This window comes from Cephus cinctus, unplaced genomic scaffold (assembly GCF_000341935.2).
Source record: "Cephus cinctus unplaced genomic scaffold, Ccin1 Ccin1_scaffold0813, whole genome shotgun sequence".
NCBI classification, from domain to species: domain Eukaryota; kingdom Metazoa; phylum Arthropoda; class Insecta; order Hymenoptera; family Cephidae; genus Cephus; species Cephus cinctus.
In genome coordinates, this window is record NW_014333408.1 from 10,826 (window position 1) to 32,051 (window position 21,226).

General features: G+C 42.0%; 1 pseudogene; it reads right to left on the bottom strand.

Moving 5' to 3' along the window:
• Positions 1-946: 946 nt before the first annotated feature.
• Positions 947-21,226, bottom strand: part of LOC107270725 — a 99,614-nt pseudogene continuing 79,334 nt past the window's right edge.

Genomic DNA, 21,226 nt, shown 5'->3' on the forward strand with positions numbered 1-21,226 from the left:
ATAAATATACCAATTCCAGAGCCTTTTGCTCAAAGTTATCCAGCCAAATTGATCAGACAACTCGCTGTACAGACTTTTAGAAAAACCGAAGATTCGCAAGAGACGAGAAAGTAAATATTCAGATAAAAGGTGCAAATGCACAGAGCGAAGTGGGTGTCATTCGAGAGACAATGCAGGCTTATCGATATGGGTGTATACGGAATTTCGATTGACCTACTGTATTGACCCCGCGTACTAACTGACTGAATTAGCATGCTGTTTGATTCGTGATATATGTATACTGTCAGATCCTATCGGAGTCGACCGACGATTGGACTGCTAATCAATCGGATTTACGCGCGAGTATCATGGACATTGTTAAACGACACACCACGTACAATTCCAGGTCAGCGCTACGTCGTTCCGTTCCATTATGTTAACCGGACGAACGCTGCCCGATGTCAAGCTCTCGAAAGTTTACCATGGTCTCGCTAGCAAGATTACCAGTATATAATGCTTGTCGAACTAACGACTCTGACAGCAACTAACATAACCGCACGGAAGTCTTCTGGTGCTCGTCGTCGGAGGAAATGACAATGGCTCAATACGTCACGAACCCAGATTATCCTCGATGTTCTTCGGTTTCTCAGGGTTCTAGGGGTTCTTTGTTTTGAGAAAAAAAAAAAGAAAAATGCTTTCCAGGCCCCTAGAGCTCATCGATCTTTATTTTATCCCTGGCAAGGTGGCTTTACGTACCTCCAACGTTAAGACCTTATCAGCGCAAGAAAGTAATTGTATTTTAATCCGTGTCGGGGCTATTATGACGAGGCTCACGTGAGATTTTATATGGTCGCTGAGCAGTCGCTGCCTGGGCTTAAATTATCGATCACCAGCGGACTCGGTCACCCTCCGCCTCTGACGTCGTGTATGTACAGCAATCGTGATATGCTCAATAAATTCACTAGAGTTCCTGTAATTATCTTTTATTCGTACATGTTTGAAAACAACGAATATCGGACTTTCTCCGAATTAAATGTTAACAAGGTAAATCAAATCTTCGCAGTTGTGTAGACCTCTCATAACATGGGAAAAATGTCATTTCTATTATTATTGATCCTTCTAATATCAATATTACATATATTTCTCAGGCCGATCCAATGTACTAACGAGCTTTTCAAAGTTTTCCGGTATTCGTAGCACATCGACAAACATACTTATGTAACTCGTCGCTAGATTTTGCGAAAAATACCCAACGCTTTATTATCTAACTGTCTAGCCTACAGATATATATCACAATCTTTTTTTAAAACATGAAAAATTTAGTTGATTCGTTTTGATAAGTACATGGTAGCCGAGTCTCGAAATCCATCATGGCCTTGACATTCGATACTCTTGATGTACTTTTCGCACAGGGATAGCTCAATTTTCATTGACGAGCATCGGGATGCGGTTACTATGGGAGTATACGGTGCACTTTATATTAACATCTCTTAAATCCTTTAAACATTAAAGCCTATAGACAAATGTTCGAATCTTATAAATCGTAGACGTGGTAGTTCGTTGATCCAGGAGCGGCTCACTCCGTCCGTGCCCCGAACATAAATTGTTCTAATAAACAACCAATTGAGTAACTAAGGGTGTCTCGCACATATTTACAGTAATTCACATCCGTTCCTCGTATCACTGAAGCGACTTAAGGATCACTCCAGTAACCTTTCAAAGAGTCTTTTATCGCAAAGAGACTCTTTTTATTATTTGGATTGGAATGAGGTCATCGCCTCCAGCGTCGCTCCCGATTTCACGAAAGAAAGGATATTCCCACGCGTAACATTGGCTGCCATCGGCCAATCCGAAGACCATGCACGACATGCGCGACATGCTTTAACCCGAGAAAAGCTCCGGAAAACTCTCGACCCCCGAATGGACCCGGAAACTTTCTTTCTCTTTGGCAAATGCATATCCAGGTGATGCATGGTGTACGGGACGTGCCATTGCATGATATGCCTTTTTCGAGTCTGACAAAAGAAATTTCTTTTCGTAGAACATGTCTCCTGGCTTTTTTGTGACGAATAATAGAGCTCTCGAGAGAACACCTCTTACCATATAACGACAATAACTTTTCCTTTCAAGTTGCTCCATCAAAAGTTGACAGAGAATATAAATTCCGAGTTCGCCTTAAACGTGCATCACTGAGAGTCGAAAGAGTCGCGCAATATTTATGCACATACATACGTAGCTGATCCTTCTAGAGGTTCTAGCGCCTGAGCTCTCCTCGCAGTAGGCGTCACCCGCGCGCTTATGCGAATCAGCCTTGAATATCACACAGATATTGAGTCCCTTAATGACTAGCTACAGGCTACTTACTTTAGGTCCAATGATATGTACAAGACGGCGTTCTTATATACAATGCCATTTCAAGTAGGCGATCATATTCTCATTCGTTCATTTCTCAAATTTACGGTGCTGTTCGATACTGAAAATCTTCTTAACTTCATGACCATTCGACGAGTTAACTTTATCACACGGTCACCATGGTGTCCTTCGATTAAGGGAAGTGAGGCTGAACAACTCTGAGCTGCCCTAAACTGCTCTGAGCCGCTCCAAATTGCCATGCACTGCACACGGCTGTGTGTTAACGCGACAATCGCGTTAACTCTTTCAGTTTTCCATTATTTCCTTGGAATGCGAAAAAGAAAAGCCACTCCTAGTTGGCAAATCTTACGAACTACAACAGCGTTCGAAGAAGTAGCACGAGAGGAAGCAGAGTCGCAGCCATTTTGTCACCACTAGCATGATGCATAGCTGCTGGGTGTTCTTCTGAAACAAATATTACTCTATAACGAGGAAATAGCCTCAACTCCTGCTGGAATTTATCGCGGTAATACTATTCCGGTAATTTGCTATAGCTCAATGCTTGTCTTTGCCTAAAGAAAGCGCAGCAAGGACTGTTTCTTTTATTTTTTCCCGTTTTCCCATCTAAAAGTTAACACGTGCTTCCCTTACCATTTAGTATGTGAACTCGCACGCTGCTGGGACTTGCATTACTTGGCGTGCACGTATAGAGGCCCGAGTCCTTCTGGATCGCTTTCTGAATGAGAAGCCGACTCGAAGTTACTGGTCCTTTCTCCGTTACGAGGCTGATGCCTCCACGAGGCGAGTCGAAGTTAATCGCCTGCGAAGAAATACATTGGAACAGATTATCGCCTATCTCCTTCCACCTTCGACAATGAATCTCTCCTCCGAGAAATATGGATGTTCTCTCGTGAACCATGATTTTCTATAAGCATCGTTTCATCATTACGCCTAAGAGATAGAATTCGAGAATGATACCGGTGCCGGTGTCAACTCGGCAAACCATATTCGTAACATTGGAAGATATTTACATCCCATCCATTACCTTGCGATGATGACTCCAGACCATCGCGGATGGTGGCTCGGGAGCGAATTTCACGAGGCAAGTCAGGTTAATTGTGCTTCCCTTATTGATGAAGAGATCCGGACCTCCGGCAATCTCCGTGATCGGTTCTGCAACGCGCGGAGAAGGAGAATCATTTAAAACCTTAAACTCTCTGTAGGAGTACCCTGTAGGAGAGCAGGACTTTTAAATTGTTAATGTGATTCTGATAGCCTGACTGAATTACACTTTTCTGGAATTGACATCGTTACTTGCAACGAGTTGCCTACGGCTCTTCACAGTTTGAATTCTATCGAGAAAAAGGGTAACGCACGTTCTGATGTGGCTGACCTCAGTAAATTAGAACGCTCGAATTGCCCGAAGAGGAAATAGAAGAACGAGGGTAGGAAAGGCAGCGGTTTCTTTGTTTTGCCATCGAAGCAACCGTTAGTGGGCTCGTCTGTAAAGTAGTGTAGATCGTGCCGAGAATGCCAGAGATCGAACCACAGAGATGCTATCTGTCGTGAAGAGAATCATATTTCACTTCTTAGATTTCCAAACGACTTCGGAACCCACCGCTCTTCGGTCATTCTGTCCGGCGAGCCGATACTGCAGCGCGTTCTTCAGTAAAATCCTTTTACTCGAGTTTTCCGAAGGATAGAGAATGAAACAGAGAAACAGACAGAGTGGAGAAGCATAGGCAACCCCGAGTAGCCACCGATTAGAAATGCTAGAAGCGAGCGCGCAATTTCAAGCTGTACGGTAGGATGATATTAGTAAAGACGTACCTATAAATCCTAACGAGCTACCGTGTATAGCGAAAGGCCACTATAGGTATGATCGCCGCATGGATTGCGTCAGTAGAGAAACAGAAAATTGCCGACCCATGTGTTACGCACCACATCGCTGCGACGAGAGTGTCAAATGTGACACTATGTGAAGGAACGTAATGACGTTCCTTCGATCCTCGACGTCCTCATCCTTGTACAGCAACATGAAAATAATTCCTCTCATGATATCGGATTTTCGCGAGACTCCAACCCAGAAGAAATTCATCGAAGATCTGAAGAATCGTGCATTGATTGGGATCATTACGTAATGCCGCCTGCGCCACTTTATAGACGGCGTATCCTTATTTTCTCAGTAAATCCTTTTTCTTCGTTTTTTCAGAAATCTATGGCATTTCTATCTTTATGCAATCTTTCTATATCGAATTAAAGCTCGAGTGTCTTGCGACTCCTGAGTTCATTCAGTTTCGACGAAGAACAACTGTAGCCACGATTTCGATGTGGATTACCGTTCGGAATTAATGAGATTCATAGGCTAAGGAAGGTTGGCAGGTCTAAGCAGTACTCTAGTCAACCTGTCTAGGATAGTCTTTAGTAGCAAATGGTTCTACTAGCTGGGTCATAAGGGAGCTCGGGAAACTGCTGAACAAGTGCCGTTACCATAAAGGACCATGAGAACCGTAAGGTGTTGGGGGCTAAGGTGCTGGATGTCCGTCCTAACGTAGAAAGCTCCAGTAAAGTTTCGATCCTCCGACGAAATTTACTTAATGTTAGTTAGCCACCTTACACACCGATGCTCAAAGCCACAATCATTCAGGGCAATCAACATAGCTCCTTATTTTTGCCTCAGGTTTCGTCTACCACTCTACCCAGTCGTTATCGGTTATCAAAGCCTGCACCCTAATAAGCTAGGTGGAGATTCGATTCTCTTTGCCAGAAATAGCCCAGCTCGACAGTACTCTCGGCAAGTTCTCAATATGAAACCCTTTATTTCAGTGAAACCGACTGGAAGTAAATTGGCGACTTGCCAGTATTGGAAATCATTCGGTGCCATATTGAACTAACGAAATTTTATTTCATCCGGACTGTTGGACGTTAATCCTTCTCTCTCGGTCGGAAAATATGTAGCACATCGGTAGCATAACGATCAGTGCTCTCGACAGTTCCAGAGCTTGGGTTCCGCGAGAAATTCTAACCGCAAATTGTAGGAGAATTTTCATTTGAATGGCTACTTTAAACATTTCTACACTTGAATGCCGCTGCGGCCGTGGACGTAATAATTACAGAGCGTGTGAGCCAGCAGGTTGCTCCCTCTTCCCTGCAGTAACAATATTCCAAGCCAAGCGTTATAATGTGCCAGAATAATTACACGGATTTAAAGTATAATCCACGCATACGTTACAGTTGACCGCTCACAATCGGCTCCCACCGTCAAATTTGGCTGACTGGTCGAAACGACTGCGACCACGTCGACTCTGATTGAACGTTGATAGAATCCATATCAACTGCGTAACAACTTTTCCTCTAAATTCTTCACGAGAATCGTCAGTTTACGCCAAGTTTCTACGTCTCGAGGGATTATCCTTCATCGAGAAAACACGAGAATGTTTCTTCTGAAAATGTTCCTAGTAGCTCGAGGACTTCACGTTCTAATCCTGTAGATGATTTGTGCGGAAATTCGATGTTCAATCAATGAGAGAGACATCCAGATGCTCAGTGTAGCGCAGGACAAATAATATTCTGCAGGTCACACCAAGCAAGTACCTAGCAGCTTGATTACCCTGTTGCTGCTCCCTGTTGCTATAGCCAGCTAGTCGTCGTTTTAAAAAATCGCAGGATGTATTCGCCATGTTTTTTTTTTTTTTTTTTATTGAAGCAAGTAAATCGAGCATAGGCTCAAAATTCGGCTCACAAGCACTGGTATGAATATGGAGCGCTGTTTTCTACTTTCTTGAGATGGGAAAAACGATTCTGCAGCTACGTGACAGCTTGAGAATTGATGCAAGCCGAATACCCGACATTACTTAGCGACTAGAAAACTACCTGGAACAAAAGATTCTTGAAATGGAATCAAATTCGAATTGTCATCAGCTATAATACTAGCTAATCCTAATAATGCCGCAAACGTCTCTGCAGGGAACTTAATGTCACGAACAGCCGGGAACGTTGCTGCGTGCTGCTACCACGAATAACTTTTCCCGAATCTAAAAATCTACTTAGGATTGCCAGCTCAATATTTTGGTCTCCCGTAAAAGAAAAAGCAAATAGATTTAGAATAAAAGAACATGCAGATACTCGCCGTAGAATTAACAAGGGCCTTACTGGAAAAGTCTAATTTGTTCCCAAGCTGCTACAATTTCACGAGTATCGTATGCCAAGAATAGTGGAAAAAACGATGGTCGATTCCAGTTCCTAAAACATTTCCTTTTCCTATCCCCCACTAGAATTAGCGGAAAAAGTTCCATGATAGAAGAAAAGTCTACGAATGCAAGGATCCTAAGATCCATAAGGAAGAAATCCATCCTCGCTTATCAACAGGCTTTCTCAAGGAGCCAAGAAGTCCGAAAGTATTTAAAGGAATATTCTGGTCGAACCAATTGAAGCAAGTGTATTTATCAAAAGGGCCATTGTTGCGTCTCTGTGTAACTATAGTTAGCTGCTGCACCCTTAAAAGTTTCTCACGAGTAAAGAGTACTACCACGAGGTGACGCTAGAGGACGCTCAGACTGTTATCAAGAGATAAAAGAAAATGATTAGCAATGGGTTTCTTCCTCCCAACTTCATTAGCCGTAAGATAATTGGCATCGCTCGTGACTCGCGTTAACAAGACGTGTTCTGGTCTTTGATGCTATTGTCGACCACGGCGCTGAGCGCATTGCTGTTGCATGACCAATTGTCTCATTAGCCTGTTGAAGGACTTGCAAATTCTTTTCAGAACCCAGCCTCCCAAGTTCCATATCGAATCAATGATAATGATCCTCAGAAATAAGCTTATCAAACGATTCGAAGATAAAGTTGTCCAACAGATAGATATGCGTAATTTAACTATTGAAACTGACTCACACAAACGTCCTCAATAATTTTTTTGTTTACAGAAAGAAGAAAATAAGAAACTCGTTAGACCCGAGAGCAAGTATGGATGGAGCAAACAACATGAAAAAAGCGGACAATGGCAAGGAAACGTGGAAGAATTAAAGGGTGAAGAAGGGAGGAAGGGGAAAAGAGGTGAAAGCACACATCGATTTCAATACAAAGATACGCATCACAGAGAATTTGGCTAGATCCGAAAACTAAAGATTTGGAGTGCACTCCATGTGAGGAGAATGGAGAATTTCCAAAATGCTTCTCCTTTGTATCGAACGCAAACGATTACGGTTCGAAGACAGCGGAATGTTCTGCACGCTGTGCCGCATAGATTGGGCTAGGCCGAATATCGAGGATTAGGGAAGAGGAAAATGTCGACGCGATCCTCCAGAAATACCTTCTAAATTAATGGATCGACTTAGCAAATACCGATCGCACTATGCACGTCATTGTCGACTAGGAGTTTACTATAAGAGCGGCATTGTTACCTCCTTTTTTTTATATCAGAGTTCCCATTCACGTACTCCTCGCCCAGTACTCAACCCCTATTAATCAATCATGTAACGACACAAGCTATTCTGCTAATTCCTTATTTTAAAACTTCTCAGTACTTACTCATATACGTAATAGTTAACCCGTCTATACGTCCTGCTTTCAGAAGTTCATGAAAATTGTCTCGATCCCACTGCTGCACTTACCCACGACGGTCAGGTATACAGGATGACCGATCGGTGGAGTGGTTGATATCTGGCACTCGTAGATTCCAGAATCCTTGCGCTGCGGATACCGTATTCTGAGGGTCCACTCTTCTGTGTGGGGAGCGTGCAAGGCTTCAAATCGCTGATCGCTGGTATACGTGTAACGTCCCACCGTCAACAAGTGAATGTCGCGATGTCGCACCCAAGACACCTGCTCGGACAAAAAAATTGATCTGCTGGCACAACACATGGTGCCGTAATTGCTTTGAAGATCCACAGAATCTTAGACTAAAAATAGTCCTATAGTCCATATATAAAATTAACTTGTTTATCCATGCGCCTAGCGAACTGTTTTCAAAGGAGCCCCATGGTTCATCTTAGTGATAAGAAAGCAGCTGCAAGAGCAACTTCCGCATCTCATCGTTCACATGATTGCACGATAAAACTTTATACTCCATTGAAAAGCAGTAGTTTACGATCTGACTGGATACATTGTGGCTCGTTTTCTCCATATTTCTCAACTAACGTCATTTTCCGCTCGTTTGCGCAAGATTATATTGCGTTCGTCTGTGAAAACGTAACGTTGCTAGAGAAATTCCAATAACCAACAGATCCTCGCAATCACTTTAAATCGATTGTATATTAGAAGTGCATGCATCGATCTGTCTTTTTATATTATCATCACAATCGCAGTGACACGTTCATCAAAGAAAAAAAAAAAAAACAAAGAACGAATTGATGAGAGAAAAGCCAATAATTCACCATCGCTAATTTGCATTGGCTGAGCCTGATGATCCAGAATTTCTACGAGAAGTACGTAACTCCCCTTACCGAAGCAATTATACCTTAACGAGAAAACCATAACCCTAACGATAATTTCAATGGTTTTTAGTGCCATAATTTATTAAATTACATTTCTGGCTAACAGCACCTACAGAAGAGTTTTGTGTAATTGAGTAATTGAATGCCCGAACTAGCTCGCACAAGTCTACAGCGAAGTTTGAAAACGTTACAACCATCGACTTTCGTCTCATAGAGACTGATGTTCTTTATACGAGAACAAAAGTGCGTCTCTTTTCGTTGAACCATTTGTTTTCATAAAGGACTTCCATAGCATATACTTTATCGATTTTTATGAAAATCAAAGATACATGCTATCATCTTCATTTAAAACATCCTGTTTGCGGCCTCTAGATTTTCTAACCGAGTTCATCGATTATCCTAATGACAGAATACATGTAGATTTATCAACACAATATAGGGGCCAGTACACACATAGTTACATTAACATTAACGAGAGTCCCGTTTTACATATAAATGAGCTTTGGGATTAAAATTGTGCTCTCGGCAGCCCCTATAACATACACCTAGGATAAAGGCCATCATTTCATTCTTGAACAGTTATTAACCCTGTTGGGCTCTACTACACCCCGAAGAATCCTCTTCCGTCGTGCCGAGGCACGATACGTCGCAATTGTCAATGAGTTAAAAATATAAGAAAGATAATTTTGAAACATATATATTTCCTGTCATATGCGCTAAGGATATCCTGTAAAATTTTTTCCTTACGGAAATATGTGCTAATTCCGCAAATGCAGATCGTTATGAAACTGCTACTCATCTTGATACACATTGAAGAAATTTTACGAAATATACTGACGAGCTCCGATGTCCTAGAGTCAATTTATCAAGCACATGGAAAACTTGAAGAATCCATTAACCGAAAAAAAGGCATAACATTCCCTGCCATGTTTGTTAACGATAGATGTAGGTTAGTTAACGTGGGTAACGATCAAAGGGCTAAGCTTTATCGCTCGTTGACGTCGAGTAAATTCCCATTTTAAATATTCCCCGTGAGTCTGATCGATTCGTCTCCTGAGAGGAATATTCGGTTCGAAATTTTTACCTTGTGTATTAAGCACTTTGAAGTAGACAATTTATGTTAATCAACACGGAGTTAGACAGGGTAGATTTTCAGGTACGGTGAAAGCAGAGAAACAGGTTTGGGGTTTAAGAGCTGAGGGGCAGTAATTACATAACTGAAATAATCGCCACGGTTTTACGGGCCTAATCCAAGCGGATCTCTTCCCCTCTCAGGCAGCATCATGAACGCTACCGCTAACTCCACCCCATGAAATGTTCCATTGCATTTAGAGCCGTAATTCAAGCGTTAGTACCGAGAGGCCTCGTTGTATTCATCAACCAGCTCGAAAATTTCCCCGATAAACCACCGGGAGACTTTCGAAGCATTTCACACGCTCGATGAACGCCCGTCATGTCGATTCTGATGAGAATATCAAATTTATTTACTGTGCGATTCCCGAGGTTCTTCACTTTGCAAATGAGGTGTACGGTCTTCCCAACGAGGCCTGTCATGTTCGATGGGACTGTTGTGTCGAAATAGGGCCCCGTCTCCGGCGTCGGCCATTCCTGTAGAAAATCCGTTTGGAAATGTCGAGAAGGCTTTGCATCTCCATCTGAAAGGAAAAAAAAGAACGTTCGAAAACTTGGCAGCAAAAAGAACCAAGGAGTTGCTACTTAAAACAGTGCATTACTCAATTCCTTAATTCTCTTGCCTGCGCAACAATTTTCAAACAGAATTGCACGAGGTAAAGCATCTGCGATATGTATATTGCTCCATTGTTCCTAGAAAATGCTCATCTTTACATGGCACTTGTGAATACTCATTCAAATGAACTTAACTTCAATCTCTCTTATTGGACTCACTCTTTTTCAGCAGTGCATCAATGATCATATCGTTCGTACGATGAATTCGTACACGGCGGCGAAAACGTATCCCGATGCTTTTTTTTTAATTACAAGTTGGAAATCTACATATTCTATTTTTGATTCTAGGTGTTCCTCTTCATAAATTATGGAGACTACAGGAGTCTTGGAGTGCCGGAAATGTACTCTGTTATGTAATGTTCTTTTGCTATGTATGCTATGAAGTTTTTCCAACTCTTTTTTTTCTTCTTTACTCTTGATGTATCACTTTTGCATTTAACTTTTTTCGATACAAGTTGCAATGGGAAAGATAATTTTCTTTTATTTGCGAACGGAAATTAAATGAAAAATAATAATTTGCGCAATCGATGCTTCATCCAAAATATTAAATGGTTGTCACATCATATTTTTGAAAATCGTGTACCATTTCACCTCAAACGTACATCTTAGCTGATATACTCTGTATAGGTATCTGACTGAGTAACCCTGCGCACTGCGGCAAATACAATCTCGGCCAGGTGATATATCCGTCCTTTCCTCGAACAGGAGTATCCATATCATCCATACTATCCGCTATCCACTATTCACTGTCCACATGTTTCCCATTTACATACCTACAACCCTTTCTCCCAGTCTCTCTTCTAAGTGTTCACAAGCCAGGGCAATTGCACAACCGTATTATTTCTTCTGGATTAAAGACTCTTGTAAAATGTACGAGATAACTGGGAGAGAATTTAGTGTGGATGAATTGGCAATTTAAACTTGTCGGTACACTTTCTTTGTTAAAGATGTTTGCCAACTTTCCCGAATACTCTCCATGAATTCTCTTTACTATTTTTTATATCAGATCTTTGCAAACAAAGGGGTCCAGTGAGCACGAGAAGAATGATCATAGAACCCAGGGAATAATATTCACTCCATGTTCAAACAGACGGCGGGATATGCTTCGAGAAAGTTGAATTAAATAAAACGATGAAAAAGTGAGGAGTCTTTGGAAGAGCGAAGACATCGGAGAAACGGGCCACGAATGACTTCGAAATATACAAGACGAAAGTTATCCGACAGTATATAAGAAGAATGAATAAGGGACCTTCTTTGTAGTGAATAAGTTCGTAGCTTAATGGGGAATCGATCGACTCGAAACTCGCAGATCGAAAGAGACGAAGTCTTGTGAAAATCGAGCTGTCTCGAGAGTAGTGTTTTTTTTTTTTGAAGATTAAATCGGGAAGAGGCGTAAGAAAGTGACTTCGTAGGAGGAAGTCACTCTGCTTAATAGTCAGGGTCTAGGGTCTCCCGCTTGGTAGCCCTCCCAGAGAAGTTATTGCTTCGAGGAGGCTCGAAGGTAAAGGCTGCTCTAAGAGGATCTTTGTGGCTAGTGGGAATTACCTTCTACAATCTACTTGTCCTCCAGGGCCCTCGCCACCAGTCCTTACGTCTTCATTCTGGCCGACAGATACATATAGCCCGTAACGTCCACGTTGCCGTTGCTGCTATTGCTGCCTTTAGTGCTGTTACTTACTATAGATACATGGATTCTGACACACTTCCGACAATGATCACTTTGAATCGTAGGAGTCTCCTGACACTCTACGACACTGAGCAATTCAGTTATACACTTTCGCGGCTTCCGAATTTCAAACTCCCTGTATCCAATTTCAAGGGACAGATAATACAGTTGAGTATCATAAAATTATAATTTACTTTAAATTGGCCCTAAACAAAAAAAAAGCCACTTTCCCTTTTTAATATGGAAAAGGCGTTTCACGGGTGAAGGGATCCAAGTGTGATAAATATCTGGAAAATTGGAATGTCGAGGGGAGTAAGATCTAGATTCAATTACTGTCGCGCTAAGCTAATTTGCTGGTTTTTGGAATTCGATATGTTCCATTAGAATTTTTAAAAAGAGTGTACGGTAGGATAAAGAGCGGAACACCAATGGTCGCTGATGATTAAATTGAAGATCCTCGAATTTGAAATAAGAAAACAAAGTAAAACATATTTATTGTCGAGTCATAGCGCTTCTTCGGGAAAAGCATGTAAACAGGCTGATAGCTGACTGTGTGGTTGTATAGCTTCCTAACGAAGCGAAAGAAGATATTATTCTGAGACTGAGTAAGCTCTTACTTCTGACGAAAGGTTGATGAAGTCAGTGGTGAGGGTTGTTGAGATGTGGCAAACCGAGAGCTAGAGGCGCGTAACCGTGTAACGTGCGCGTTTAAACAGTCAAAGCTCCCTCCTCTCAATGCAAGAATAGCTGCGCCTTTTACTTTTTCCGAGCCGCTCGGCTCATTTGAATTTAACCCAGTTTTACAAGAGTCACGCTGTACCCGTCCGAGTCACTTGGACATTTCAGCGGAGCTAACGATACCATTTCAGGACTCTAAAATATCACTTCTCTTGTTTATTTTGTTTTGCCATTATAATGAACATGATTCGAAAAATCTCAAATACTCAAAAAATAAGACATATACTATAATTATCGACAACATGAAAATGCTCAACGCACTGCACACTTATATCTAACTTTAGGATATTTTAAGCGAAAAGCATTTCAAAGAATCAGCCCACAGCACAGAAAGGGAATTATAAAAGGATAAACTTGGGAAATAGTTGAGAAAAAGAGATCTTTAACCTCGAATCCTGACGCGTTCTGGTATTTCTTTACAATTGCATTCCAAGATCCTTGTCGAGCGTGCGAACCTTCCAGACTCGCTATTTTCCACCATTATCGTTACCATTAACGATACGGAACAAGAAGCATAATGAGCCCTATTAACTTGAGCATCGTAAAAATATCAGAGTTAACTGGGAAAACTTTTACTATGCGGTATGCTACCCACAGCACATTGTTCAAAAGGAATAGGAAAATCGAGGACATCTTGGAAGTTGCCTACCTATAAGTGCGCGTACATTCACGGAGAGAGATTGAACGCATGAGCTATCAAAAAGCTACCGAGGCAGCAATTAGGCTAGAGGACACGAGGCGACTAAAGCCATGTTTTCAATATCGATTTCCACAATGGTCCTACAGGCAAATATTCAATTAGAAAGGATCTCAGTGACTTTAATCAGCTAGATAATTAAAAGTTAATTTTAGCACGTACACAATACATTGAGCAATCAATTTGACCATCGAATGACGGATGCTGCGTGCAACATCTACCGCCCGTACGGTAGCATCTAACAATATGTTTTCGTTAATGTTCCAAGAGGAGCCTTTCAAGATAGTTTGCTTGTTTGTCATGCGGATGTAAGGTGCCATTATAACAACGTTTTGGCATGGCCGTGTAACGTGAAACTTGAACCATTTTCGGAAAATGTCGTACTAGGGACTCCATTAGGATTAGACATATGGAGTCACATGATATCACCTAAAACGATATCACCTTTCGGTATTCAACTTATAACCCTCTATTTTCTGAAAACGTTTAGTCTTATATCTTTCAAAAAAGTAAATAATTATTCAATTTTTTTAATATTCGAATATAACACATTGCGCTTCGCAGATTCTTCGTTGTATTCGTATAGCGATCCTATTCGGGATGAAAGGAATCTTTGCCAAACTTTATCCAACTCAGATTAATCCACAGTCCATGCTTCCGTACATCGGATCAATTTCATAGGAATGACATTCAACGTACTATTCCATTTCATCCTACCATCTTGTATTGCATCTAAATACAATTTTAGCATCCTACTTAGAGATTGAATAAAGTCAGAGAAATCATGAATGGTTATGTATTTTCTTAGAAAGAAAATATAAAGAAAACAAAACTATTCCCAGCATCTTTCAACCCTTGACGCATACGAAATCAGGGAATGGCCGAATCCACTCTGCGGCTGTTATAAATTCGAAGAATGTGATGCTAGTGCGAAGAAGTAATCTCTTTTCAGCCATAAAAAGGAATATAAGATAAGGTTGGAAGGAGAGAGGAGGAGAAGCTCTTTTACAAGCTTCCTATCATTTAACGTGGAGCCAGCATTATCGCTAGAAGCGTTATGAATTTCCTCGCTCTTTGTTTCACTGCACAAAAGAAACTTTAATTTGAGTGTAGCCAGATTGTCTTGAAAACTTTGGCTGCCCATCCGTATTATGAGTTACTCCCGCAGTGGCCCCCACCTTTCATTTTTGTTTACCTTGATGTACGACTCGCGTTCATAATGAGAAGCCACTCTTCGTTCTTTCAAATTCACGCTCGCACGAGAAAACAGTGAATCGATTACTCACAAAGACTACAACAAAGCTGATGACTCAACGAGTGATTAAACTGGGAACGGAATCATTTCTCCAAATAATTCCACGAGCTCTTCGAAAAGGCGATAATGTTCACGAAACTGATCCAACCGCAAAGACTGCGTGACTGAGTTTGTACTCGATCGTATCCCCCTTCAGTTCCAACGATACGGATGAACATGAGGTCGAACCTGAGATCGCATAGAAGTTAAGGTGGTAGGAACAAAAGCGATTTGAACCACGAGAATTCGAAGCGACAGGCAATGCTAAATTGTTTGTGCAATCGAACGGTAACCGCAAATCGCTGTCGAGTGTCGACGCGGGTCCAAAGACACGAGTAATCCGCGGGGATTCGATTTGCTCCCTACGCTCACTTTTCGGGCCTCTAGGTCGGCAGCTGCTCTTCTTTCTTCAGCGGTTTCGCGCTGTACTTCGACAGAGGCTTCGAAACTTCAAATTGGCCCCTCGGCACTCGCCTCGTCGTCTTCGCCAAATTACATTTCCTCAGCCTGAAGCTCGCCAGCTCACCCTTAGACTCACCTTGGTCCACCCTCTTGCGGCAGCATCACCTTCCCACTCTTTCTCTCTCACTCTCTGATTCGAGAGCGGCAACTACGCAGCCTGCTGGCCCGTCGTCCTTGGTCCTCGGTGAGCTCGCTGTCGCTGCTTGCTGTTTCCGCGGCGCAAAACACTACAAATCCCTAGGGCCTCACCATTCCAAAGAAACCTTTAAACAACAGACAGCTGGCTGACTCAAGGCACAGTTACAAACTTGCCGTTTAAGCCGCTCAAGAGCCTCTAGATTTAATTAGGTGGAATGCTAAAATTGAACAATGCTGCTGGGTTCTACCTTCCCTTGGTAGAACCCAGGAACCCAACCAGCCCGACCATTTTAGTCGGCTTGAGCGTTCCGAGAACCTTGAGGAAAGAGCAGCATCTAAAATTACATGGGAGAAACGCGAAAACGTCTTTTCACTTGGATGCCAGTTTCTCGTTTTTCCTGGTTGGTTCGTTTCTACTACTTCAACTCGACGGCACACGTCCATACGATTTGCGTGTAACTCTTCTGCTACATTCCCTGCTAAGTACATCACATCGCGAGCACGTAATGTCTGCCATATGGTATACCCCGACACGAAACAATGTGCTTACAGCACAACTATTTCCGCAAACTGTCAGAAACTAGACAACTATTGTCAGTCCCTCTTAAGACATTCAGAATTTTTCAAACAATTTTAAAATAACCTGGCAAATTCAATGGTGCTTCATTTGAACGGTCTTGCGGCTTGGTACTTATAGAGGCTCTAGACGCTCTAGACGCTCTAGACGCTCTAGACGCGCGACCTGTCGACGATGAACTCGAATCCAGGGATCTGAAAACACTTGGCCAAATCCCGCACAAATAACGTTTATCCATCAATGCCGATGTCAGGCGGCTACATCCTATAGACGTGACCGCGTAGGTTGCCTCGGTGTTTGCTATTCAACATTCAATAGCTTCTGATCCCACATTTATTTGGCCGAGATTTTGACGTTGATGAGTCCGAGTGATAGATGCGCATGAAATCCATCACAAGCCTGCATACACTAACCTCGATATATTCAGCACATAAATCAGTCGCAAGAACCCAAGAATTTTCTTTGGCTCCAGTCCCATCATGTTCCGGCGCACCATCTTCGCAGAACTACTCTACGCGCTCGAAAATCAACAAACTTTTCATATGAATACAATTTAGCCAAAAATGATATAAATGAAGAAAAAAAAAATTAAAGGAAGAGGCAAGAAGTCGTCTCGAGAACGCGTGGCTTGTTGACTTCCTGAAGCGAAGAAAAGTACATATTGCGATTCATTTTGGCTTGACTCCAAATGTACTGGTGTAACTTTCTTGATCCAAATTTAAACAACTTCTTCGCTTTATCGCAAATATAAAATATTTCTCACGGTGGTTCTAGCGACATTGGGCCAACGCCCAAAGATGAGCGCTACCACCACCACGTCGCACACGAAGCCACTCTGTTAGTGTCTATAAGATACGTGCACCAAGCTATAACGGGTTACCGCGTCGACTCCCCAGCTCAACCTGTTCCTCACCTATAGAGAACATTGGGTAACTGGCGCAGAACGAAAAAGAAGCACAAAAGGAGCATAGGAGTGCCAGGGGAGCGGTGGCTAGAGACCCTTCTTCTTCGTGATGCAGCTCTTACTAGATTCGCAATATTACTCTGCTATCTCCTAACGTGCTACGGTTCAAACCCAATGATAAGATTACAGGGGGTTTTCGATGCTCCGACATTTGAAAGGTTCTAGACAATTTCGAAATATCATCCTGCAAATAAGACTGATTGCTTCTCGGGCTAGATAGTTAATATGCAAGAATGTGTATTGAGAATAGAGTGACAAATAATTGGCACGTGGAGACGCATCAACTACCTACCGGATATCAAGTCGATCTAGATCGAACAATAGACACGTGAACAAAGCTTCGGCGTTACTACGTCGCCGCTAGCGGAATATCAATACTGATGAACATTTCACATCGGATGCAAACAATCGAAAAATGGAATCCATTAGCGGCGTGTCAAGGTCTCTTCCCATCCCCATCCACGCAAATAGAAAGAAGTCGATCTTCTCTGACGAAACTTCGACAGCTTCTCTTCCCACTCTTTGGCAGGCTCATCCATCTCTTCTCTCTCATTCTGCATCTTCTTTATTCATCTCAGAGCTTTACCATTGATAACATGAAAAGTCACAACCATCGCTAGGCGCCCGAATGTCAGGGCTTTCGACCTGATCTTGGTTATCTAGCTGAGGCTACTGCAGTAGGCCATAGGCATGTTCGACTTGATTGTTCGACTTAGGCGGCTCTCGAAACTTTGCCATTAAGCTTAAGTAACGGAGCAACGAAGAAAAGTAACCCCGATCGCTATCTGATATTGCTTGAAGTACCTTGAATCAATGGACTAGCAACCAGCGTAGCTGTAGTAACTTGGGATACACCCAGCGATAGCTGGATACCTAGGAGCCGCTAGACCGTATAGGGGTGAATGATAAAAGGTATCAGGGAGGTGATTGCTTCCATTTGTCATCGGGGATACAACCACGATCGTACCGCGTTCCAAGCTTAAATCGGCTTATCCTGTTATAAATTTCGGATTTGTTGTACATCGCTCCGTAGTTCCCTCGGTAGAAGAAAAAAATAAACTCGCTCCCTATGACATAGTAATACTGTAAATTCTGTTTTGATATGTTCCGACGTTTTCGGGTGGATTTCACAAGCAACAGTATTGCTACAATGATACATGGTCCAGATGGCGACCTGAATTGCTCGACGCCATTTTGGCCTGCGGATGCATTGAATTATAAAACGTTGTGTAACGCTTTGTGACTGAAAATGATACTAAATTACGGTTGTCGACCTTGGAATCCTGATATCTGACTTTTGTGTTAAAACAACTGCCGACTTGCGACATCCACAAGAAATTATTCATAAGGCGAGCTGCTGTTCGCCATACATTGATAAGAGTGGATTCCAGAATTTCAAGAAACATGACATTTATCGTTTCTGGTTTCCCGCTTCAGTTCCCGTCGAGATTTAAAAAACGCATATCTTATATGCAAAATATAATGCAGCGTTGTCATTTACCTTTCCTACAAACGCGAATTCTTTTATGACCTGGAATCAAACAAAAGCGAAGAATTTCTTGATAAGGTTATGCGCGCGAATCGACGCTAAACCAGCGCTGTCCATTCAGGGTTTACGTCTAAGAACATTCCATTTCAGCCGGAAAATTTAATTATTTTCTCTTCGCTTGTCGTAGAATGATTAATCTCTCTTCTCCCATCTTCAGGACGATGTCCGCATCTGGGTCATTCACGAAAAGCACGTAACCGAACTTAGTTAGTGTATTAAATTAACGACCAGTTTCAATTAATTAGCTACCTTAAAGGATAATCCGTCTTCCTATTAGAAAGCGAAATGTTTTTCGCTACCTCTTCGATATGCAATTAAGCCGGGTTTGGTCTTGTCACGTGACGATCAAAACACTGTTTTTTCTAATACCGTTAGTCTCATAGCTGAATTCAATGCATTCTTTTTGCCTTTATGAAAATCATCCTTCAATAATTGATCGTTCGGTTCTACTTTTAATTTTTACAATATTTTTCAGCATAACTCTAGCGTCGAGCAGTAGTTCCGATTCGTCGCTGCTTGCGACGTGAGCGAACCCTGCATGCCCTAATTTATTGCAACTACATCGAACAGTGGCTATATCTCGTGGATTGGCACATGACGGATACAACGAATATTCTACTACAGTTTTCTGGTCCTTTTAATAAATGCACGCGAAAAGTCAATACCATACCTCCTCCATGCATTTCCATCGATATTTTAGTGTTTCATTCTGGTAACGATAGCCCAGGTTCAAAATATATTCCAGCTGTCAGAATTCCTCCTACGGTTTCCAAACTGATTTGGAATACAAATAGTGGATAATTTAAATGCATCTACTACTATTGGAAAACTAGAATTTACTTCCCACGAGAGAAATGCTCACGGGATAACTGCGGATATCAGTCGCACTTGTGCAGCTGCTTCTACGTATCAGCTTCCCTTTAAATATCTACTTTTTCCTTTAAGAAAATCTAATCGTAACTTTAATTCGACATTTGAGAAGGCAAGGCTATCTCAGAAAAAACTATTGATGCTTTTTATCGCTGGATTATCAGTACAACGGATTTCCGTGAATGGAACGCATTACGAGGGTATTCACTTATTTTTTTTTTCTTTCTTTCTTTTCTTCTTTACTCTGAACCCAATATCACAAAATTCCATTGGACAATGCTATTATATAAATGTATTATATTAATATTCTTATGGATACCCGTTTTCCAAAATAAAGTTGAACCATAACATAATGGGTCGAGTAACGTTTAACAGAGAGCTTATCAGTGTGATAAGTATATTCATAATAGCCGCCGGTAATAGCCCATCGTGGCGCTGTGGAGAATGAGGGTTAAAGCCGTCGCAGAACTAACAAACGCCTTCCTTAGCTAAGCAAACTTTGCTGGCATAGAATATGACTTGTGCTAATACTGCGAAAATAGTGTGAAATTCGTTGAAACGCAAGACAGTACCTATAGAAAGAGGTTGATTAAAAAAACCAATGAAATTCTGGGTGAACTCACCATAAAGAAAGCAACTGTGAAGGAGGATGAATATGAGAATCATCGTGAGCGGTCGTCTTCGGTTTGCCGAAGTAAAGTACTGTCGCCGCAAAAGCATCCAGGTTACCTTCTTGACGCTGCCGTGTCCCTTTCGAGAGAGCACCAAACACATTCTTTTTTGAAGTTTACGATACCAGGCTTCCCTGCCGTTCCTCTTCTCTCAACGCATCAAATCACTCGCCGAGAGCAGGCGCTTGCTTGCTGTTCAACAGTAAAATCGAATTGGTCTCGTATTTCCTTCGTCGATTGAGAATATCGTGACAGGCGATAAGGGCAAGGAAAAACTTTCTTCTCAAAAGAGCCTTCTTTTTCTCGACTTGCCAATCCGCACACTCGAAGCTCAATGTGTTACGCACTCTGCACTATGCACACTCGACTCTGGATTCTCCATACCCCTTGGAGATTCACACCTTTGTATGTTACAATATTCACGATATGTTAGCACATTTGCGATTGATCGTGAGACTCTTCCGATCGCGCGTCCTTCCAACCAACTGACATGAGGAAAGAGGAAATAAATAAAGAATTGAAAGAACTGCCAAAGGTTCGCGAGAGAATCTTGTCTCTCCTGAGATCGCTCAGGCAACAAAGCATCTGTCAAAATTCATTATAGAGTCCATGAGTAGAGAGCGGATGGTGGTGTAGCTGCTCCTCGATATGCAGGGTATTCGCGTAGGAGATTACGAAGAGCATAAAATTACAAATTACATGCAAACAGATAAGAAACCTAACGTAACCAAGTCTAACCAAGTGTTTTAGGCGGCAGAACGTATCAGCTCATGATTTTGCAATATTTTGAATAGCACGGGGATAAAACGGTTTGATAGGTAAAATGACTTGACACGCCACTGCGTTCTCAAATGACGTTAATTTGATACATGATTTTGAAACATACGAATACCGGCAATTGGCACTGATTCTGAACCACAACGATCTTTCACCCCGATAGAACCGGCCTGTTGATTCGGGTTGACCTAGACGTAGTACCTGACTACTACTAATATTACTATTACTATGGTGCTACTGCTGACGCCTGAAGTGAATGAAGCTCGTGCGCACACTTGCTGAGGAAACTTAACATGAGTTTAATGCACCCCC